Raw genomic sequence first — 6,966 nt, forward strand, 5'->3', positions numbered from 1 at the left:
GTTGCACACGTTATTAAGCAATAATACAAATTATAAAAAAACAATTAAAAAAAAAACATTTTTTATAATTAAAATTTTCTACGTTGTCATAATGAGGTATTTTACGAGACAAACGAACCGATCTACTTATTAACTATAAGGATGACATCATTTTTAAGCTACATTCATTTTTCCTGTTTATTAATCAGTTCCTTTTTGAATAGTTACTTGCACGTTTTTAAAATTAATATTTGTACAATAATTACCAAAATATTTAGTTTTCCTTTAGGAGGCTCTCGACTGCTTATAAAGCTGAAAACTCAACTGGGCCGCATTCAAATAACGTGCCGTTTAATCTCGGAGACATTTGTGTTATTATGACTTAAGTGAGTTATTTCCGAGCATCTGTGATTTTTCTTTTTTGGAATTTTTTTTTTTTTTTTTTCAGCAATCCCTACGAGATGATTTTTAAAAATGTTCATTTAGTAGCCTAAACGACTGATTGGTGAAACCTGCTTAGCGCGGAGAAAAGTAACAGGTACCACGTGAAATGGGAACTGACGAGCTGCTTCGGATGCGTCCTGTACAACAATTTACTTAAAAATGACATCGAAAAACGTTTAGTCATTTAGGCTTCTTTAATATGCACACTGAAAAAACAGGTTAGATTTATTATAAGAAATCATCAATCTTGATAAAGTGTAATGCACCCCCCATTTCAGATCCTCCTGTTTGTTTCATGCTAGTGATTTAATTTTATTAGTAACGTTAAATAAGTATTGCCTGCAGACCATGATTTAGAAAGACCGGGACCTCCTGTGCGTCACTGCTAGTGCGCGTCCCCTCTTTCAATTACGTATTTGTCGCCCTCCCTGCTAAATAACGGGTACTTCCTAGCTCCCTGTGAAATAGCCACTCTATTTTACCACTGTCTCTTGGTTTGGTTACAGCTATGCGGCGCACATTATAATCTGCCATTGTTTAATGCAGCTTTGCACGCGCTTGGGTTGACAGCATCTCACGAGCAGCGCGTGGGATAATCGATTCAGTGTTAAAGCCCTTTCGCTTTTAACCATGGCAAGCGACGCGCTCCACAGATTCGTTTGCCTTTGTCGATACCTACAGGATCCCTGCCATGTCGCCAGATTCCAGCAGCTCTGCGGCGTCCGCGGGACATTTTCTAAAAGACCTGCCGAGGCTGGCGAGAGTGACGAGGAGCCCGGGGTCAACGGTGCTTGCGTGGGGCATGTCAGGGAGACCGCGCGGCTAGTGTTGGGGATCCAGCACACGGACTTCAGGGCCAAAGGCTGAGAAAAAGTTTAAATGCTGCTGGAAATGTTGAACAGGACGAGGGTTCCGCTGCTTTTCTCAACGGACCGTCGGAGCGAGACACAGAGAGGGACTCCAAAGGGACAGTGAAGCCTTTACGCAGGAACTCCATTGACTGGTGATGTCGGCCAGGAGTTCATCATCGAGAACAAGTTTCTCTTCTATCTCTTTACCATCGGCACCGAGCTGGGCAACGAGATGTTCTTCATCGTGTTCTTCCCCTTCTTGATGTGGAACGTCGACCCTTATGTGAGCCGGCAGCCTGATCGTGGTGTGGGCCCTGGGTGCTGTTCCTCGGCCAGTCCACCAAAGATCTGGTCCGCTGGACCCGTCCCGCCTCTCCTCCTGTGGTCAAAGTGGAGGTGTTCTACAACACGGAGTACAGCATGCCCTCCACACACGCCATGGTCCGGCACCGCGCTGCCCTTCTGTCTGTTCCTGCTCACGTGCAGCCGGTGGCAGGTATACTGCACTCTTGCGCTGTTTCACACACAAAACCAATCGATAACCGTCCCCACGTGAGGCAATTTGACAGAATCCCTTTGGTCTGTTCATGACAATCTATACAGACCTTTTTCTTCTTTTCTGTACTACTAACATGTATGTTTATATTATAGGTATGCATTAGCACTTATTCCTAGAGTGATAAGTATATTTTCAATCAGCCATCAGCACTCCAGTTGCTAAAAACGAGTACTTATTCCTTAACTTATTTTTTAGCTTACTAGTAACTATTCCAGTCCTCACCAAGATCTTTTCAAGTTTTTCTAGTGGCAACTGAATAGACAGTTTATTAGAAACTAGTATATAGTTCACTAGTTAAAATGTAATCTTTATAAAATCTAGTATGATTTAATAAATATTTGAAGTAGCCATTCTGACTAGTCTTTACATATGACATCTAAAGTAATTGTAATGACATGAGAAATGCTAGTAGGATTTTGGATGCAAGGGTGTTGAAATATAACGGCAAAAACTCTAATACATACATGATATCTAAACCACAGTTTCCTGTAGAATTGCAGTTTGCTGTTATACAACACCAGCAAACATGCAATTTGTTACCAGTAACAATTAAATGAGTAATTGTCACTATTGGGACAGTATTTGCAAAAAGAAGCAGTGCCAGTGATTTACCTAATTGTTAGTAGTACTAGTAGTACTGGAAAATGCTACTATCTATACTTTACTTAATTTCACAAACTAATAATAAAAATAAGTGCTTGTACTGTAGAAAAAGATAAAAGTTATTCATTCTAAGCATCTGTCCTCCTCATTATCAAACCATCTGCCTTTAGCAAGCATTTTGTTTATTATGCACACGTAAGCTAATAATATCCTGATGCCCAGCCTTCGGAGATTTCACTGTTTACTTTGACGTTTATCTAAAGCAAATTCATTTTCAAACTGTTATTGAGGAATGACTGAAATGCGTCAAAAAATTCACTAATGTTTTAACTAATTAGGTTGTGTGTTAATTAGTTAATAAAGATGTGCCACCCTTAACATTTATGCATGAATATAAGGTTTTGTTTGCTTTATATGAATACATGGCACCTTAGTGTCTCTCCATCAAGCACTGTGTACTTGTATGCGTCCCATTTAATCACGCATAATATTTGAGGCTTATTCTTTATGCATTTTTCTCAAGTTACTTGAATGATCACTAGGACTTTCAGCATCAAACAGAACTAAATAAGCATTTTCTCTTGATGGGAAAAGTGATTTTAGTTTCTATACTCAGTTCATTTGCCAGTGCTTTGTGTAGTTCATCCTGTTCAGTGGTGACATGTTCGAATGATTGTCCTTCTTTAAAAGGCATGTTTATCCACTGGTGCTCAAATATTGATTTTCAGATCTCAAAAGTCATCTGTCCTTAGTCTGTTGCATCCGTTTTAAACTGTTACTTTTCTATATTATTGTAGAACTAGCTCATCTGGAAATCAGGGTTCCCAGTGAATGCATTTCCAGACAGGACATACATTGTTTTGTGCAAAATATGCAGACTTTTTTTCTTACTTAACCACTAAAGGTTTGTGCAGTGCACTATATAATTCATAAATATGGATTTCTCTGCTGGGTTATCGGAATCATATGCTTGTTGGTGTCAGTCATTACTTTAAAAACAATTAGCATATAGTCAGAAGAGGTTGTACTATAATTATTTTTATTATATATGAGCTATTATATATGACTATGAATTCTTATTCATTTTTTCCCCAGAAACTGACTGATAATGTGCTGTGTACATACTGAAGATGGAAAGTCTTATCCAGCTGTTTGAGCACAAAACACAAAGTCCCTTTAGTTTATTTTCTTGCTTTCATATCCGCTAATATTTAGCAGGAAACTAGGAACAATAGCCTCAAACCTGTTTCCTCTTCTTTCACCATTGCTCTGGCCTGTTGATTTGCTGCAGATTATTTATTCAAACAAGCCTAGATGTATGAAATGTACCCTTTTTTTTCTGAAGGAAACTGAAAATTTGCATCAAATTTTAAATTGCGTTTATTTCAGAAGTTGCTGGAGATCCAGTGAGGTCAAGTCAGCTCAAATGTGAATGTACACACAGAGTAGTCAATGTTGATGGGATTGTGGGAGGTGCTGGTATATTGCCCAGACTACTGGAGGAAAATAAATGTATGAGCACCGAAGGAAAGTTCAGCTGAACGCCAAAAACGAATAGATGTGTTGTCTGAATGATGAGAATCCAGTGTCATTTCTGCGAACCAGCAGCTACTTCGATCCACGTCTCTTGCAACTGCACTTGGTCTGTCTCTGAAGTATTAGAGTATGTTCAGGAATTCATCAAATATATAAACTTAACAGTGTGCCTGGTGGTCCTCGATCCTTGATGGACTTGATGGTAATGTATTTTGGCCCACTCTGTCCTGACACTGTTGCTTAATTAGTGGTTGATCATCATGGGTGCTGTAAGTTATATAATATCCTTTTTTAAATTCCTGTTTTAAATAGTTAGTTCAGCCTTCTCTTTTGTGTAAAGAAGCAGCACTACATTCTTGCAAACCACTTGAATAAAGGTTTGATTATGATATACATAAACTACTGAGATGGAGATTTTTAAAATGTCTCTTATGCTCACCAAGGCTGCATTTATGTGTTTAAAAACATAATAGAAACAGTGATATTGTGAAAAATTATTACAATTTAAAATGTCTCTTTCTCGGTTTTTAAAATGCCATTTAGTTGTGTGAAGACTAATCTTAACTGTCAGCAGTCATTCCTCCAGTCTCCCAGTGTCATGTGATCCTTGAGAAATCCTTCTGATATGCTGATTTGCTGCTCTAGAAACATCTACAACAGCTACTGAACAGTACATCGTGTTTGAAAATTGAATGTGATAATTTATTTTGTATTATTCTATTTCTAAAGTTTTGTAGTCTGTAGAAATTTAGATCATGTGTTTTAACCAGTGTTATTTTAGAAACATTTAGTTTTCATTTATTTTTAGTTCAATTTGTAGTTTTTTTATTTATTTATTATTATTATTATTATTATTTTGTCAATATGTGTATATATAGTTTTTATAAATTTATATTTCCGGTGTTTGTTATTTTAGTACATCAAGTTAAATAATACAAATACAACTAGTTGACATAAAATAGTAAAATTATTATTTTACATTTCAGTTAACGTATTTTACTACCATTTAGTTTTTTATGGTGTTGGTTTTAGTTAATAACCCTGGTTTTAAGAAATGACCTTACTGGAATTCCTCACAAGTTCTTTTCTTTGTTTAACAGTACCCATTCATCTTTGGACTGAGCATCGCTCTGTTCTGGAGTGTCCTCGTGTGCATCAGCAGGATTTATATGGGCATGCACTCAGTCCTGGTGAGTAAAGATTTCATCACATTTAATCATTATTTCTTATTGCCTTAAACTAAGGGATCATCATCATATAGGTTTTGGAACAAACAGAGTTTGAGTAAATGATGACAGAGTTTTCATTTTTGGATGAACTACATCTATTCAGAGAATAATAATGTGTTTTTTGCAGTTTAGGCCCATTCAGCTGTCCACTAAATTTGCTCTGTCCACAAGTTTCTAAGTTGAGGAACTTTCTTGCTGCTTCGTGACTAAGGTTTTGGTGTCAGTTCAAAAAGAAGCTTAATATATGCTGCTTTAGTCTTTTGCAACCCTCTACTGTCAGTAACGAAACAAATCAGTGAGTCATCACGGCTGACTCAGTATCTCCTGATCTTCAAATGCTCATTTGTTTTCAATGTTTTTCCTCTGACTTTTTTTCTCTGACTGGATAATTGCTTCCCCTGGGCTTTCATGAGCCATTGGTGATCATTTTGATGTGCAGAGCATACTGAGTCTGATAGACAGTCTGAAATGCAAGGTTTGCATTAGTCATCTTGATTGACATGCTGAGAGTTAGTCATCGGTGCTGCAGGTTGCACATGTAGTAACAATTACAAATGACTTCTTGCACCTGTTATTTTTTATATTTTTCTGAAAAGGCTGCGTGTCTTTATCTGTTTAAATGCTGATGGTGAGAACGGACAGATTTAGAAAACAGATGTTAGTTGCCTAGGTGATGGGAACCTTGTTATTTTAATGCTGTGCTCTCGGAGAAGGTGGCTGAATCATTTTTGTGGAAATCTGCACACCCAGTGATTTCAGAGGTCTAGATCGTGCACTGTGTTGGGTAGGGATATGCCGGTATCAAATTTTCATGTTGCGATTAATTGCTAATGCTTTTATTGCAATATACAGTATTATCACGGTATTGGAATTTAGTTTTAAAAAAGTGGTCATAATACAGTATAACAGGCTTAATAAAAAATTTTTTATTATAAAAAAACTATGCAATAAAGCAATACAGAAAAATATATAAAGTTAAAAGTTTTACACAGATGAAAGTGCAAAAGAACTATAAAGACCGATAGGTATCACTTTACAATAATATCTCATTAGTTAACCTTAGTTAATGCATTAACATTCACAATTACATTTGCTACAGTTATTAATCTTTGTTAAAAAAAAACAAAAAAATACAAGTCTTAGTTTATGTTAGCTCATTAAATAACATAGTTGCAACTTTCAATTTTAACAACATGTTATTAAATATTGAATACCTAAGATTAGTGAATGTTCAGAAGAATTTTTAATTGGAGTTTATGTTAACTAATGAATTAACTAATGTTAACTAATGGAGCCCTCATGTAAAGTGTGAACGAACAATAAAGAATCAAAAAACCTTCAAATAATATCTAGGGTTTGTAGTAGTTCAGATTAAAATGTAAAAAAGTCAGGAAATAAATAGCCTATTAAGTTCAAATATTTAAGTATTTGGCACTATGATGAACAACACAAATCTTAATGGCTTTTAAAATACGTTTTAGAAAGGGTCTTTGGTTGTACACATGCAGAGAGATCATATCTCGCTTTTTACAGGTATCTTGCTTGCAAGACATCTTGCTCTTATGTCATTCCAAACCAATAATACTTTTGTTTATCTTCAAAATACAAATATTATATTTTTTATGAAACCTGAGACATTTCTGTTCTTCACTGAAATCCATGGAACCAGAACTTTGAGAGTTCAGAAGGTGCATAGAGCTCATTAAATATGATAAGGTCAACTGTAATTGAGTTTTGTGGAAGCTCAAAAATATGTTTGCCTGAA

At 36.1% G+C, this 6,966-nt stretch overlaps 1 pseudogene; it reads left to right on the plus strand.

Annotated features, from left to right (window-relative positions):
* The first annotated feature begins 489 nt into the window (after window positions 1-489).
* Window positions 490-5,994, plus strand: LOC113063375 (sphingosine-1-phosphate phosphatase 1-like; annotated as a pseudogene).
* Window positions 5,995-6,966: the final 972 nt, after the last annotated feature.

This window comes from Carassius auratus, chromosome 45 (genome assembly GCF_003368295.1).
Source record: "Carassius auratus strain Wakin chromosome 45, ASM336829v1, whole genome shotgun sequence".
Lineage (NCBI taxonomy): Eukaryota > Metazoa > Chordata > Actinopteri > Cypriniformes > Cyprinidae > Carassius > Carassius auratus.